Source organism: Hyla sarda, chromosome 4, assembly GCF_029499605.1.
Source record: "Hyla sarda isolate aHylSar1 chromosome 4, aHylSar1.hap1, whole genome shotgun sequence".
Classification (NCBI taxonomy): domain Eukaryota; kingdom Metazoa; phylum Chordata; class Amphibia; order Anura; family Hylidae; genus Hyla; species Hyla sarda.
The window spans coordinates 213195378-213213763 of NC_079192.1; positions in this window are offsets into that span (position 1 = coordinate 213195378).

The following is an 18386-nucleotide window of genomic DNA, read 5'->3' on the forward strand; positions in this document are numbered from 1 at the left end:
ACTTCAGCGGGATCCATGGCCGGATCTACTGTCACGATGCCGGCTGGCAGGTAGTGGATCCTCTGTGCCAGAGAGGGATTGGCGTGGACCGTGCTAGTGGACCGGTTCTAAGCCACTACTGGTTTTCACCAGAGCCCGCCGCAAAGCGGGATGGTCTTGCTGCGGCGGTAGTGACCAGGTCGTATCCACCAGCAACGGCTCACCTCTCTGGCTGCTGAAGATAGGCGCGGTACAAGGGAGTAGGCAAAAGCAAGGTCGGACGTAGCAGAAGGTCGGGGCAGGCAGCAAGGATCGTAGTCAGGGGCAACGGCAGAAGGTCTGGAAACACAGGCAAGGAACACACAAGGAACGCTTTCACTGGCACTAAGGCAACAAGATCCGGCAAGGGAGTGCAGGGGAAGTGAGGTGATATAGGGAAGTGCACAGGTGAACACACTAATTGGAACCACTGCGCCAATCAGCGGCGCAGTGGCCCTTTAAATCGCAGAGACCCGGCGCGCGCGCGCCCTAGGGAGCGGGGCCGCGCGCGCCGGGACAGAACAGACGGAGAGCGAGTCAGGTAGGGGAGCCGGGGTGCGCATCGCGAGCGGGCGCTACCCGCATCGCGAATCGCATCCCGGCTGGCAGCGGAATCGCAGCGCCCCGGGTCAGAGGACGTGACCGGAGCGCTGCCGCGGGGAGAGTGAAGCGAGCGCTCCGGGGAGGAGCGGGGACCCGGAGCGCTCGGCGTAACAGTAACACTGGAGGGTATCTGGAAGGAGGTTGTGAGCCAGCCGAATGCTGCCGTAATTGCCCACTGGCCCCTGTTCTGTTTATCAAGCACAGGTAGGATTAGCGTTAGGTCTCGCACCAAAATGAGAAACCTTGGCGTTGGTGTGCGGGCTCTGGTGTGTCCTTCATATAAGGATACACTGGCGAATGTCTCAATTTTAACATCAGTGTTGAGGGATAGCCAATGTATTGTTTACATCTACCACAGTAGTGCATCCATATTCTTGTATTGTATTCTAATTGTTACATATCCACACCGTTTATCTGGTGTAGGATTCTATTGTGGCACTTGTAGTCCGCTGCAGGCATCCTCCATTGTATGCATTTTTATGCTGGGGATCGCCCCTAGCAACGGACTACAAGGGCAGGATCTGCTCCCCCAGTATAAATGCACAACCGCATTTGGGGTTGAGCACTTCCAGCCGTTTGAAACCACGTGTTTTGTTGTTTGTTTAAATTTTAAATTTGGAGGTGTGTAAACTCCAACATTAATGCGCCTTGAATATCTACCAGGCAGCATTAAGGAAGCACCTGTGAGGCCAGGCACCCATAATAGCCAACTCAGGTGGGGCTTGCAGCTTGCCTCCCTCCTCCCATTGCATGTGTGCGTAGTAACACTGGAGGGTATCTGGAAGGAGGTTGTGAGCCAGCCGAATGCTGCCGTAATTGCCCACTGGCCCCTGTTCTGTTTATCAAGCACAGGTAGGATTAGCGTTAGGTCTCGCACCAAAATGAGAAACCTTGGCGTTGGTGTGCGGGCTCTGGTGTGTCCTTCATATAAGGATACACTGGCGAATGTCTCAATTTTAACATCAGTGTTGAGGGATAGCCAATGTATTGTTTACATCTACCACAGTAGTGCATCCATATTCTTGTATTGTATTCTAATTGTTACATATCCACACCGTTTATCTGGTGTAGGATTCTATTGTGGCACTTGTAGTCCGCTGCAGGCATCCTCCATTGTATGCATTTTTATGCTGGGGATCGCCCCTAGCAACGGACTACAAGGGCAGGATCTGCTCCCCCAGTATAAATGCACAACCGCATTTGGGGTTGAGCACTTCCAGCCATTTGAAACCACGTGTTTTGTTGTTTGTTTCTCTTTATTTCTACCTAAAAAAAAAACGGATATGGCAGTGTTTGTAGAGGGTAAGAAAGAGAGGTTCCTGTGTGGGGCTTCCCTTTTTAGGGCAAGTAACACTTGCCAAGAAGGGAATTAACCACTTAAGGATGCAGCTCATTTTTACCTTAAGTACCCAGCCCTTTTTTGCTAAACTGACAACTGTCACTTTATATATTAATAACTCTGGGATGTTTTTTTCCTTTCATTCTGATTCCGAGAGTGTTTTTTCATGACATATTTTACTTTAACATAGTGGTAAATTTACGTCATTACTTGCTGAAAAATCCCAAAATTTCATGAAGATTTTGAAAATGTTGCATTTTTTGAACTTTGAAACTCTCTGCTTGTAAGGAAAATAGATATTCCAAATAAATGATATATTGATTCATAAATACAATATTTCTACTTTATGTTAGCATCATAAAGTTGACATGTTTTAACTTTTTGAAGACATTAGAGGGCTTCAAAGTATAGCAGTAATTTTTAAAATCTTCACAAAAAATTCAAAATCTGAATTTTTCAGGGACCAGTTAAATTTGAAGTGGATTTGAGGGGCCTTTCTGTGAGAAATACCCCACAAATAACCCCATTATAGAAACTGCACCCCTCAAAGTATTTAAAATGACATTCAGAAAGTTTGTTAACCCTTTAGGTGTTTCACAGGAACAGCAGCAAAGTGTAGGAGAAAAATCAAAATCTCCATTTTTTACACTAACATGTTCATTTAGCCAATTTTTACAAGGGTTATAAGGAGAAAAAGGCCAGCAAAATGTGTAGCCCAATTTCTCTCAAGTAAGGAAATACCTCATATGCTGACGGAAATTGCACTGCGGGCTCTCAACATGGCTCAAGAGGGAAAGAGCAACTGTGGGATTTTGGAGGGCACATTTTTAAACGTATGCATTTTCGTGCATGTAGTTATGATTTTTTTTTCCTGAAGACAAAATCTATCCTATATAATTAGGGTATCATTTTAATCGTATCGACCTACAGTATAAAGATAATGTGTATTTTTTACCGAAAAATTTAAGACGTAGAAATGGAAGTCCCCAAAATTAGCAAAATGGCATTTTTTCTTCAATTTTGTCACACAATGATTTTTTTGTTTTGTTTTGTCGTAGATTTTTGGCTAAAAGGACTGATGTCATTACAAAGTATTGGTGGCGCAAAAAATAAGCCATCATATGGATTTTTAGGTGCTAAATTGAAAGGGTTATGATTTTTAAAAAGTAAGGAGGAAAAAACATAAAAATTGAAAAATGCTTGGTCAAAATGGGCTGCGACCTTAAGGGGTTAAACTAATATACCAAAAGGAATATCATTTAAACAGAATTTCTATCTGTTATTAAATGCCTTTTGTGTTACAGCTTATTTCTGTACCTGTATTGCTATTCTATACAAAGAGGAAACTTGAAGACAAGGAAATTGACCAAAAGCACATTTCCAGGAAATGACCTAATGGGAAATAAATGATGCAATTTCCAGAGTTAAACAAATCTGGAAAATGGGTCCAGGGGTCTATAGAGTTGATACAGGATACAACCCATCTGTGTTTCTGAACTTGTACAAGGCAGGAAGTGTTTACCATTATTTATCACATGCGAGAGATCATTTGTGAACCTGAAACAGTACATATAACGAAACAATGGCTAAAGGGAAATCTATTGTATTAACCTCTTTGCTACAAGCCCAAATGTGTATAGAATTTGTCTGTCTTTTAGCTCTATTTAGGATTGAACATATAAAATATAATTTGTAGCAGGTGAATTATTGGTCTTCATATATCAGGTAGGCAAAATATTTTCAATTAGTTTGTTATTAAATTATAGAAGAAATTTAGGCTACATAAAACCAGAATATTTATAGATAAATTCAATTTCTTGACTTTTCTGTCCATTTTCTGTCCATTTTAGGAACTGTCCAGAGTAGGAGCAAATCCCTATATGGACAAAGGTGTCAGCAGAGAGCACTGTGGTCAGACTGGAAAGAATGACATGACTTCCACTGTAGTATACAGCAGTTGATAAGTACTGGAAGGATTAATATTTTTAAATAGAAGTAATTTACAAATCTGATTAACTTTCTAGCACCAGTTGAAAAAATGTTTTCCAGAGGTGTACCTCTTTAAAGGGATTACCAGAGGATACTGGTGGGGGATGTAAGGGATCTGAAGGAGAAGGGGAAAGATGGGTCTGGAAGAGGACTAAAGGGTCCGGGGGGGGGGACTTAAGGCCCATCCACATTGAGGACATTGTGCCAGCAGAAATCCACTTCTAGCAGAGTCCAATTGTTTTCAATGGGATTCTGCTGCCCTGTGCACATTGCAGAATCTCTGCAGCAGAATTTTGCCATTGGAATGGACGTTCACCCAAAGAATTAATATTTGTCTTTTGAGTGGATGTCCATTCTGATGGCAGAATTCCTCCAGACTGCATTGCCAGCTATAGAGATGGTGCACATCTGTGTTGTCCTACTGCCAATGGCTTCTGTGATGCCAGATGCAAGCAGACATTCTGCTGCCTGAATGTCCACAGTGTGGAGGAGCCCTGAGGATGAAGGGAAGGATGAGCCTGAGGAGGACAGTACAGGGGTGAGATTCTGCCAATCAGAAGAAACTGCATCTAGTAGTATTATTTTTAGGGGTCATGATGTTTGGCAGTATTATAATGATTATTGTCTTCATACAGAGGACGGGGGATTTGAGGAGTCAATGATGTCTGGGCCTCAGAATCTGCAGAGGAAGGTGTAGCTGGAAGAAGACATGCCATCTTGATCAAATGAAGAAGAAAAGAAAAAAGGAAGACCTCTCCTGTGAGTCATTATACCATTGTGTATTCTGCCTGACAAGGGAAACTCTACCCCAATCTCTTCAACAAGCTTTGCAGTCATGATGGGAGTTGTAACTTTGCAACAGCTGGAGAGCTACTTGAACCAAAATGATTTTAGACTATGCAACCCAGTTTCTTTTAACCCCTTAAGGACGCAGCCCTTTTTCACTTTAACCCCTTAAGGACTCAGGGTTTTTCAGTTTGTGCACTTTCGTTTTTTCCTTCTTACCTTGTAAAAATCATAACCCTTTCTATTTTCCACCTAAAAATCCATATTATGGCTTATTTTTTGCATCACCAATTCTGCTTTGCAGTGACATCAGTCATTTTACCCAAAAATTCACGGCGAAACTGAAAAAAAATAATTGTGCGAAAAAAACGAAGAAAAAACTCCATTTTGTAATTTTGGGGGCTTCCGTTTCTATGCAGTGCATATTTCGGTAAAAATGACACCTTATCATTATTCTGTAGGTCCATACGGTTAAAATGATACCCTACTTATATAGGTTTGATTTTGTTGTACTTCTGGAAAAAATCATGACTACACGCAGGAAAATGTATACGTTTAAAAAGGCCATCTTCTGACCCCTATAACTTTTTTATTTTTCCACGTACAGGGCGGTGTGAGGGCTAATTTTTTGCGCTGTGATCTGAAGTTTTTATTGGTACAATTTTTGTTTTGATCGGACTTTTAATGGTATAAAAAGTGACCAAAAATACGCTTTTTTGGAATTTTGAATTTTTTTGCGCGTACGCCATTGACCGTGCGGTTTAATTAATTATATATTTTTATAGTTCGGACATTTGCGCACGCGGCGATACAACATATGTTTTTTTTTTATTATTTACATTGTTTTATTTTTTTAAGGGAAAAGGGGGATGATTCAAACTTTTATTAGGGAAGGGGTTAAATGACTTTTTTTTAACACTTTTTTTAAACTTTTTTTTTGCAGTGTTATTGGTCCCATAGGGACCTATAACATTGCACACACTGATCTCCTATGCTGATCAATGGTGTGTATTAACACACCTGTGATCAGTGTTATCGGCGCTTGACTGCTCCTGCCTGGATATCAGGCACGGAGCAGTCATTCGTCGATCGGACACAGGGCCCTCCCCATGTCCTGTAAGCTGTTCGGGACGCCGTGATTTCAACGCGGCGGTCCCGAACAGCCCGACTGACTAGCCGGGATAGTTTCACTTTCACTTTAGAAGCGGCGGTCAGCTTTGACCGCTGCTTCTAAAGAGTTAATACCGCACATTGCTGCGATCGGCGATGTGTGGTATTAGCCGCGGGTCCCGGCCGTTGATGAGCGCCGGGACCGACGCGATGTGATGCTTCATATCGCAGGAGCCGGCGCAGGACGAAAAAATACGTCCTGCGTCGTTAAAGGGGTACTCCGGTGAAAAACTTTTTTTTTTTTTTTTTAATCAACTGGTGCCAGAAAGTTAAACAGATTTGTAAATTACTTCTATTAAAAAATCTTAATCCTTCCTGTACTTATTAGCTGCTGAATACTACAGCAGAAATTCTTTTCTTTTTGAAACACAGAGCTGTCTGCTGACATCATGAGCACAGTGCTCTCTGCTGACATCTCTGTCCATTTTATGAACTGTCCAGAACAGCATATGTTTGCTATGGGGATTTCCTTTTACCCTGGACAGTTCCTAAAAATGGACAGAGATGTCAGCAGAGAGCACTGTGCTTGTGATTCAGCAGACAGCTCTGTGTTTCAAATGGAAAAGAATTTCCACTGTAGTATTAAGCAGCAAATAAGTACAGGAAGGATTAAGATTTTTTAATACAAGTAATTTACAAATCTGTTTAACTTTCTGGCACCAGTTGATTTAAAAAAAAGAAAAGTTTTTCACCGGAGTACCCCTTTAAGGACTGAGCCCTTTTTCGCAATTCTGACCACCGTCGCTTTACGAATTAATAACTCGAAAACGCTTTTACCGAATATTCTGATTCTGTGAAAGTTTTCCCAAAATGTCATGAAAATTCAGAAAATTTTGCATTTTTCTAACTTTGAAGCTCTCTACTTGAAAGGAAAATGGAAATTCCAAATAATTTTTAATTTTATTCACAAATACAATATGTCCACTTTATGTTGGCATCCTAAAATGGACATATTTTTTCTTTTTGAAAGAATTAGAGGGCTTCGAAGTAGAGCAGCAATTTTCAAAAATTTCATGAAAATTGCAAAATCTGAAGCGACAGATGTTACAGAACTACAACTCCCAGCATGCCTGGGCAGTCTAGGCATGCTGAGAGTTGTAGTTTGGCAACATCTGGAGGGCTACCATTTGGGCACCACTGTAACAGTGGTCTCCAAACTGTGACCCTCCAGATGTTGCAAAACTACAACTCCCAGCATGCCCAGACAGCCCTGTCTGGGCATGCTGGGAGTTGCAGTTTGGCCTTCCTAGTGGTTGCCACAGTAAAGATCACTTTACTTTCACTTTCACTTTGCCACAGTAAAGATCACTTTACTTTCACTTTCACTTAATTTCAGCAGGCATTCCGGTCTCCAACCGGCTAGCGGCGGGGACCGGAATTCCCACGGGCATATGCATACGCCCCACGTCCTTAAGGAATCGGGATGCAGGGCGTATGCATACGCCCGGCATCCTTAAAATGTTAATGGGGGTTTGACTGCTGAGACCCTCAAAAAAAAAAAAAAAGGCCTGCATAGTCTTATATGCCCGGGCCTATTTATGGCCCCAGTCCGGCCCTGGCAGCCAGGACCACCAGTTAATGCCAGACATCACTGATCAGGCCCATACCCGGCATTTACCCTTTAGATGCCGCATTCAAAGTTTATTGCCGCATCTAAATGTGGGGGTAAATGGTGCTGGTTAGCTCAGCGGAGCTAATCGGGACATCTGCAGCGAAATCTGGGGTCCCAATCAGCTGAGTGGATGGCAGGAGGGCCCCTACCTGCCTCCTCACTGTTCAATCAGTGCTCTGAAGCTCTGGCCAGGCTCTTCAGGCTAGAGCAGCAGAGCACCGATAACACTGATCAATGCTGAGCCAAAACTCAGGGGGGAGTGGTAGTATTTTTTAATTATTGGCATCTGGCATCCATGCCTAACACCTTTCAAGTTTCATCAAATATGTTTGTTCAGGTGGTGGTGTTGTACATCTCTTTGGGAACAATTCATGTCAGGGTGATATACCAGATGTAACAACTTTGGCATCATATACTCCAAAGTGAGCAGGCGGCTGCTGTTGCCTCTTACAGGGGTAGTTCTGGCAGAGGGAGTGGAACGTTGACTCAGCAGGAAGCATAATACCTTTCAGCAGGTGTTTGGTGCTGGAAAGCTGGCTGCGTAGCATCTCCGTCTTCAGTTTTCCTCTCTTTCTTCATGCGCACAATATGCCTGTGACTGCGCAAGCAAGAAAGCATACAGTTCCCCATCCTTGCCAGATTTTTAGAGGCTCCAGTTTGTTGCACTTCCCTCCCATACTGCGAAGGTTGGTCATCATGGTATTCATCGTCATCATCATCATCATCACTGTCACTTTGTGCAGGTTCATTGTCCCCTATCCCTTCCACAGATTCCATCTCCAAATCCTCCTCCTCAGGTCCCTCGTCCTCCTCCTACTCATTCAGCTGACACGCCCCCTCCCATAGGCTTGCATTGAGGGGGCAGAGCATGATATCATGCGGTGGCGGAGCCATGACATCACGATACTCCGGCCCCGTGATCGTGATTCATCAGACCCAGAGCCATGTTCGCTCCGGAGGCTGATGATGGGGGGTGCTACATGAAAGATTGAGGGGATCCCCAGCGGCAGGACCCCTGCGATCAGGCATCTTATCCCCTATCCTTTGGATAGGGGATAAGATGTCTTAGGGCCGGAGTACCCCTTTATGTAGTTAATCTGTTTTCTCTCAGCCCCATCAGCAGCACAATAAGGGGTTATGTTTTTCCCTTTGTGGAGCAATAGGACCCTGTAATATTTTAATGAAAAAAAAAAAAACAATTATTCAATTAACCAATCATAGTTTCCCCTGACTACTTAACCGATCACACAAGACAGTGAGTATTTCCAATAAAAAAATTTAAAAAATTAACAGAGGAAAGAAAGCTTGTGCTGCTGACAGGACTAAGGGAAAATAGATTAAAGGGGTAGTTTTTCACCGGAGTACCACTTTCAATACTTATGCCAAATCCCCATATTATGCAACCGTGACCACGAGCTATTGAAAAAGGGGACCGGGCTCCCCGAAACGCGTATAGCCACAGCCGTCAACCATACATCTGCTCATACCGCAGTACTGGCAAGTCTGAAGATCTCCCCATAATGTAAAAACCGGACCGCAGATACAGCAAGTGAGCGCACGCTTCCAGGACCGCTCATATCCCGCTGGCCAGCTGACATCCATCCTGTCCTTAGATCTGAGACCCGGTATATTGTATATTGGCAGCACTGGTAAGGGGTATTGTGTGCCAACCCCTTACCCACTTGAGACTTTCCATCCATTATCCCTGTGCCGTCAAGGTAAAGTAGGCAGCTAATAGGGGGTCTCCAGCGCTGCAGAGTGCACCAGTTGAATACAACCTGAGAATTTCAAGTAAGAGTGACTTAACTGCAATCCCCATCTCACTCATAGCTTACCATCCTTGCGCTGCCAGGGTAGAGTGGGCAACTAATAAGAGGTCTACAGCGCTGCAGAACGCATTAGTCTGATGCACATTAGTCCTCTTCAGGGCTCCTAACTACAACTACGGCACGGCACCATGCATATCATTTCTGCAAGAGACTATGTAGCAACTGTTCTTTTGCCTTGAACTGTCAATCACCGCATCACACTAGTACAGTACAGAGAAGCCTCCTTTCTGTACCTATAGAGCGCTACTAGTATTCCACTACAGGCCAATTGGGAACTAATATCTTATGAACTTTTAAGAGTATTCATCTATGAACATTCACATGATATTTATGAGCATTAGCATAATATTTACGTGATTTTACTTCAATTTATATTATTTTATTTATTGTGGTTTGTCTGATGCTAGGACCCTGCAGATGACACCATAGTGAGGAATATATATAATTTCATTAATTGCTTTAAATTGATATTGGACATCCTCTGATCTGCTACTGTCTATCCTATGCCTAGTAGGACTGTTCTTTTTCTTTTGTTATTCATCTAGCATTACTTGACACATTGGCCCTTATTTACTAAGAGTGGAGTGTAGGTTTCTTTGTGTGTTTTAATTCCCTACAATTTATTTTCCATAGTATTTACTAAGGTTTCCCTGCATTTTCCACTTTCCCTACACTTTGCTTTTTTTACACATGTTCTGATCTGTGGGGTTTTCCTCAGCTGAAATCCACCACATTTTCTGTGGAAACCTTAGTAAATATGTTGGGTATTTGTGAAAAAACACGCCCTTTTCCCCCAAAGGCCACGCCCCCTTTTCAGGTTTTCTTAGAAGAATATAGAGTTAGTCGGGGTTTTTTCAATTCTGGCGCAAATTCTGGTGAAAATTCTGGCGCAGACAATAGTAAATGAGGATATTCTAGGATATTTTCTGATTTATGTAGAGTTCCCACGTGTTCTTTAAAAAAAAAATAAAAAAAATTTTAGGTCCCTGCCTGCCCACATAAATTGATCTCATTAACATTTTTTTTTTTTTGGTCTTTCAATTTTCGGGAGCAAGAGGGGACAAGAAAATTCAGCGCTCAATATTAAAATGGCTCTAAAAAAGTAAAGTGAAAATAAAAAAAATTATGATTTAGAATGAAAACTAGAAAAAAAATTATGAAATAAACTCCTCATTCATTTTTAATATTGAGCGCTGAATTTTCTGGTCCCTGCCTGTTCCTGAAGATTGAAAAAAAAATTGTTAATGTTCATTTTTAAAAAGGGATCAATTTATGTGGGCGGGCAGGGACCTAAAAATGTAACCGACAATAATAAAAATGTAGTGTGTGTGGGTTTTTCACTTTTTTGTTCTTTATTTTTTATATTTTTTAGGTAGTACTACTATTCCCAGCATGGAACACACTGTTCCATGATGGGAGTAGTGGTTCCTGTAGTAATAGACAGATCGCCCCGGGTGTCACTCCTGACACGCGATGCAATCGTCCATAATGTAGCAGAGATGCGGAGCTGCTCTATACAGCGCTCTAATGTCTGCACTATACTCCGGGCCGGCCAGTGATGTGAATAGAAATTCATCATATTTTCCGCCCATAGTGGGGACTGGTCAGATGGTGGCAGCCAATCCCAGATCTCAGCGGGAAATATGAATGGTGAGTGGCGAGCGCAGGAGAAAGCCACTCTGCATCTCAATGATGAAGGATGATCTCAGCAGGTGCTAGGAATGACACCTGCTGTGATCTGTCCTTAACTGCAGGTACTACTGCTCCTAACATGGAGCACACTCTGCTCCATGCTGGGAGCTGTAGTACCTGCATTAATAGACAGATCGCAGCGATTGTCACTCCTGACACCCGCTGTGATCCTCCTGTATAATGTATAGATGCGGGCGGCCAGCCGTTCTTCTATGGTCCCCGGCACTGAGGTATATATACACCTATTCATATTTCCCACAGAGAGTTGTGACCAATCACAGCTCTCTGCGGGAAATATGAATAGGTGTATATATACGGCAGTGTAGGGGACCATAGAAGAGCGGCCGGCCTCATCTATACATTAAACAGGAGGATCGCAATGGGTGTCAGCAGTGACATGGGTGATCTGTCAATTAGTACAAGTACTACTACTCCCATCATGGAACAGTGTGTTCAATGCTGGGAGTTATAGTACTACCTAAAAAAAAAAATTAAAAGTGAAAAACACATACATTTTCATTATTGTCGGCTACATTTTTTGTGCCCTGCCTGCCCACTTAAATTGATCCCTGTTTAAAAATGTATTAAAATTTTGTTATAATAAAGATAAATTTCGTTAAATACAATTTTTCCAAAACTTCTGTATCTTTTTTAATATTTTTTTTTAATGGTACCCTGCGAAATTTTATTAAAAAAGGTATCTCACTTTTTTGGATTGATAAAGTTCATATTTTCTCTGTTATTGCCTCCTAAACGGACCATTCTATTAACGGATGCAAACTGATGCAAAGGGATGCCATTTAGTGGCATCCATTTGCATCACTTTTTCATCCGTTAGTATCAGCCGTTGGCAGACTCCCGCAGCCGGGACTACTACTACTCCCATCATGGAAGAGACTTCTACTAAACTTCTAATAAAATTCTACTAAACAGACCTACTAAATTACTAAACTTTTGTTTTTAAATCCCCCGCCGGGAGCCCTGAATGGCCGGCACCAAGAAGCAATTCATGGCTCTGAACGGGGTTTTTAAACTACTACTTTGTCCCACAAATTTATGCCCCCATGTATGTTTATATTAATACATTGGCCCCAGTGTGTTTACAATAATTCATTGGCCCCAGTGTGTTTATAATAATTAATTGGCCTCAGTGTGCTTATTTCCCCTTCTCAGCCTGCTCCTCATCTTCTTGGAGCAGGGCAGCAATGGGACATGTCGGGAACCAGTGGTGGTGAATGAATGTAGGCTTCATTCATTTGCCGCCGCCACCACCGCCCGACATGTCCCCGCTGCTGCCCTGCTCCTAGCGGATTTTGCTAGGAGCAGGGCAGCAGCGGGGACATGTCACACTGGGGCCAATGAATTATTATAAACACACTGGGGCCAATGAATTATTATAAACACACTGGATCAAATGAATTATTATAAACACAATGGGGCCAATGAATTATTATAAGCACACTGGGGCCAATGAATTATTATAAACACACTGGGGCCAATGAATTATTATAAACATGCATGGTGGCATAAATTTGGAGGACAAAGTAGTAGTTTAAAAACCCTGCTGGGAGCCCTGAATGGCTCATCGGTGCCTGCCATTCAGGGATCCCGGCGGGGGATTTAAAAGTGAAAGTTTACACAGTACAATATACATCGAAGGGGAGCGGAGCATGCTGCTCGCTCCCCTGCTTTATAACTGCTGATCGCATTGGGTCTCAGAGGTGAGACCCATCAATCCCTATCCCCTATACTACTACCCCCAACATGGAACAGACTCTGTCCAATGATGGAGGTAGTAGTACAAATACTAATGTAGCCTCCCCAGCCACCTGCAGACCACAGCCAGGGAACTACTATTCCCATCATGGAAAGAAGTCTGTTCTATGATGGGAGTAGTAGTAGTCCCGACTGCTGATACTAACTGAATGAAACACTGATGCAAAAAATTTCCACCATTAAAAAAAAATATTAAAAAAGATACAGTAGTGATGGAAAAAATAGTATTTACCAAAATGTATCTTTATTATAACAAAATTTTAATTCATTTTTAAACAGGGATCAATTTATGTGGGCAGGCAGGGCACAAAAAATGTAGCCGACAATAATAAAAATGTAGTGTGTGTGTGTTTTTCACTTTTTTTAAACATTTTTTAGGTAGTACTACTACTCCCAGCATGGAACACACTGTTCCATGATGAGAGTAGTAGTACCTGTACTAATTGACAGATCGCCTGTGTCACTTCTGACACCCATTGCGATCCTCCTGTATAATGTATAGATGAGGCCGGACGCACTTCTATGGTCCCCTATTTCCAGCCACTTACAGCTCTGAGGGAAATATGAATAATAGGTATATATACGGCATAAACTCATGCTACAGTGGGACCAGAGAAGAGCGGCCAGCCGCCCGCATCTATACATTATGCAGGATGATCGCATCGGGTTCAGAAGTGCCACTCACTACGATCTGTTAATGCAGGTACTACAGCTCCCAGCATGGAGCAGAGTGTGCTCCATGTTGGGAGCAATAGTACCTGCAGTTGAGGACAGATCACAGCAAGTGTCACTCCTCCCAGGGGTGTCGCTAAGGAAGAAATTTGTTATATAGAATTGTGTCAAAGCTCGGATTCAGTCCGAATTGAATTTTTCACGAAATTCGGATCGAATTCGACTTTGTCAAATTCGATTTGCTCATCTCTAAGAATTACTTCATATTGTGCTGCTAAGGGACAAAAGGGAATTCAAGTTTGATGTGCATTTCAAGTTTGATGTAATAGCCCCTTCAGCCTGTAGATGGCAGCATGTTTCCTCAATAAAATATATTTTCTATTGTACAAAATACTTTGATCTCATAAATGTAATGTGCCTGGATCTAAAAGTAAAAAAAAAAAAAGAAAAAAAAAAAAGACTGTTGAAACCTCTACAGAATATAAAGTATTTCATTCCTGATTGCAGAAAGTTTCTGCTGTGAAAATGAAAGTTTATAAAATGTACACCTTCTGTTGGCATGGAAAAATAGTTGCACTTGAATCTCTTGTTGGCAGTTCAAAATACTGACTCTTCTAACCCCTTTAAGTTTAATAGAAAAAAAATCAATACATCTTAAGGGGTTAACCTTTGGAAATATTAGGTTATGATACATTTTATATGAGATGGGGGGGGGTTATATTTCTATTATTGTATATATAAAACTCAATGGGGGAGATTTATCAAAGGATTTAGACTGGTTTTTCCTGTCTAAATTTGTCGCACAGAAAGTTGCAGTCTAAATATGTGAGACTTTTCTGTGACTTTTGCTTTAGAGGATTTTTAGAACATGATGCATTCTAGTCTATTTTGGACGAAAAAATGCATTGGTGCTGAATTTATCAAAAGCGACTTTTCGGCGACAAGTCGCATCGGCTGAAAGTACACTGAAATGTCAGGCCATGCTGGAGCAGGTTTAAATACAATCTAAAGCATAGATTCCGAAGTCTGTGCGCAGAATTTATCAAGAGCCATGCGCCTTTTGATAAATTAGGCGCACAATAGACCAGCCTAACCCTCTGTAGTTTGGTCTATATTGATGCGGGACATAGACAGCTTTGATAAATCTCCCCCAATGTGTGTGTGTGTCTATGTATGTATGTATGTATGTGTGTATGTTCCAGCATCACGTCCAAACGGCTAAAGGTATTAACATGAAACTTGGCACACATGTTACTTATATGTCAACAACATACATAGGATCAGGGTTTTTTTTAAGGTCCCATACAAGTCTATGGGAAATATATGTTACTACATAACTTCCAAACGGCTGGAGAAATTTCGATAATACTTGGTCACATGTTACTTATATGTCCACTTAAAATATAGGATAGTTAATTTAACCCTTAACTATCCCCATTTTTGAGGGTCAGGGTTTTTGTTTAAAGTCCCATGCAAATCAATGGGAAATGTATGTTCCCACATAACTTCCGTATGGCTGGTACACATATAATGGGTCGGGCTATGAGGCAGGGATATGAGGTCGGGATAGGAGGTCAGGATAGGAGGTCAGGATAGGAGGTCAGGATAGGAGGTCAGGATAGGAGATTGGGATGGGAGGTCGGCATAGGAGGTCGAGATATGAGGACAGGGCTGCCATCAGAAATTTTGGGGTCCCTTACAAAGCTCAAGACCTGGGCCCCCCAGCCCCATCCCCACACCCCCTGGCCTGCCCTCAATTATATTTTATTTTCTAATTAAATATTTCTAATTAGATTAGAGCAGAGTGCAGTGCTCTATAACACTGTGCTGCAAAGTATGTAACTGTGCCGCACTCTGCTGTAATCTAATATACCCTATTCTGCTTACTGTGAAACCGCCCTAGCAATTTGCCAATATTCCTACATATTGACCATATAGAGGTAGATACCAGTGAGTGCTCTGCAGACAGTATAAGTGATCATAGTTACATTTAATGACTCACAGAGGATGTCTTCTCTGATTGGAGTCATTCACCTTTCCTCTTTTTCACTATCTGGCCTGGGGCACCATGAAGACTTCTCCTGGCCAAGACTCGTCTCCACAGAACCTGCCAGAGCAGCCAGACAAACATTTTACAAACTCCCCATGTGTATTGGCCTAATACATAGTACCCGATTTGTGCCCCCATATATAGCTGTAGGCCCCCTGTGCCCCCATATATAGTGGTAGGCCCCTCTGTGCCCCCTTATATAGTTGTAGGCCCCCTGTGTCCCCCATATATATTGTAGTTCCCCATATATAGTTGTAGGCCCCCTGTGCCCCCATATATAGTTGTAGGCCCCTCTGTGCTCCATATATAGCTTTAGGCCCCTATGTGCCCCCCATATATAGTTGTAGGTCCCTATGTGCCCCCATATATAGCTTTAGGTCCCTCTGTGCCCCCATATACAGTTGTAGGCCCCCTGTGCCCCCCATATATAGTTGTAGGTCCCTATGTGCCCCCATATATAGTTGCAGCCTTCTCTGTACCCCCATATATAGTTGTAGGCTTCTCTTCCCCCCTATATAGTTGCAGGCCCCTCTGTGTCCCTGTATATAGTTGTAGGCTCACTGTGTCCCCATATATAGTTGTAAGCCCCTCTGTGTCCCCACAGATATACTGCCTTCAGCTATTTATACAGTATGTCTGTGTGCTGCCATGCTTCGGTGCTCCGGCCACTGCTCCTAGAGTAGGTGCCTGGACCAGAAGAGCAGTGGTCTGAACACTGAAAGTGGCATGTTGGATAATTACCTTCCTGGCCAGCTCGCTTTAGGACGGAGAAACTCCTCTCAGTGAAGTTAGTGAGAAAAGAAAAATCACATGTACAATCCCTTCCTCACATGTATAATCTCCCCCTCACTAGTGTTGAGCGGCATAGGCCATATTAAAATTTGCGATATTTCGCGAATGTATGGACGAATATTCGTCATATATTCGCTAAATTCGCATATTTGTAATAGTCGCATTTCATTTTCGCGTATGCGAAAATTCGCGTATGCAAAAATTTGCATATGCGTAAATTCGCATATGCGTAAATTTGCATATACAAATTTTCGCATATGCGAAAAATTGCACGCCAGTCTCACATAGTAGTATTAGAGCCTTCTTTACACCACACAAGCTGGAAGCAGAGAGGGGTGATCACTGTGATGTGTGCTGTGAAAACAAAAAAAAAAACAAAAAAAAAACGAATATTCGTAATTACGAATATATAGTGCTATATTCGCGAATATTTGTGAATTCGCGAATATGCGATATTCACGAATAAAATTTGCATTGCGAATATTCGCGAGCAACACTACCCCTCACATGTATATAATCCCCTTACATGTATATAATCCCCCCTCACATGTATATAATCCCCTCCTCACATGTATATAATCCCCCCTCACATGTATATAATCCCCCCTCACATGTATATAATCCCCCCTCACATGTATATAATCCCCTACTCACATGTATATAATCCCCCGTCACATGTATATAATCCCCCCTCACATGTATATATTCCCCGCTCACATGTATATAATCCCCCCTCACATGTATATAATCCCCCTCACATGTATAGAATCCCCCTCACATGTATAGAATCCTCTCCTCACATGTATATAATCCTCTCACTCACATGTATATAATCCTCCCCCTCACATGTATATAATCCCCCCTCACATGTATACAATCCCCACTCACATGTATACAATCCTTCCTCACATGTATATAATCCTTCCTCACATGTATGTAATCCCCCCTCACATGTATATAATCCCCCCTCAAATGTATAAAAAAAAACCTCACATGTATATAATCTCCCCTCACATGTATATAATCCCCCCTCACATGTACATAATCCCCCCTCACATGTATATAATCCCCCCCCTCACATGTATATAATCCCCCCTCACATGTATATAATCCCCCCCCCCACCCCCCTCACTTCTATGATGAATGATGATGGGATAGGAGAAATAAATGTTGTCGGAAGAGGAGAGGATAATATAGAAAATCACACCAACACAGGAAGCGGCACATCCCCCTCTGCTCTGCTCCTGTCTGTCAGTATGAAGTGACGTTGCACTTCTATTCTCCCAGGCAGCCTCTGCGTTGCTCTTAAAGGGCAGGACTGGTTCCCTGGATAAATGAATTAATGACAGGACACAATCACCGGTATGTGCAGCAGCGGCGCTCCGCAGGCTTCCGCAGGGTGACAGTATGTGTGTGCGGGCCCCCAGCTGTCAGTGGGTATCATTCACTCCGGGCCCCTTACAGGTGTATGGGTTGTACCCCCCTGATGGCAGCCCTGTATGAGGATGGGAAAGGAGGACGGGATAGGAGGTCGGAATAGGTGGTTGAGATAGGAGGACGGGATAGGGGGACGGGATAGGGGGACGGGATAGGGGGACGGGATAGGGGGACGGGATAGGGCAACGGGATAGGAGGTCGAGATATGAGGACGGGAAAGGAGGTCGAGATATGAGGATGGAAAAGGAGAACGGGATAGGACGGGAAAGGAGGAAAGATAGGAGGTCGGGATAGGAGGTCGAGATAGGAGAACAGGATGTGAGGACGGGATAGCTGTTCTATAGAATGAGGAGGATGAGGTGGGGGAACACGAGTGACCTTTGTCAGGTAATATATACTGTTGACATTGTTTAATGATGTGGGCATTTGTGCAATCATTGGTGTATGGGTTAAGATTTAGGATCTTAAACATATATGGGATATATGTAGAATATGTAATGTGTGTAGCTCACCTATTTATTTATTTTTTTATTTATTTTTTTTATATATATTTTTTATATATATTTATTTTTATTTTCATCCTTATTATTATATTATTTCATTTATTTATTTTCATTTCTA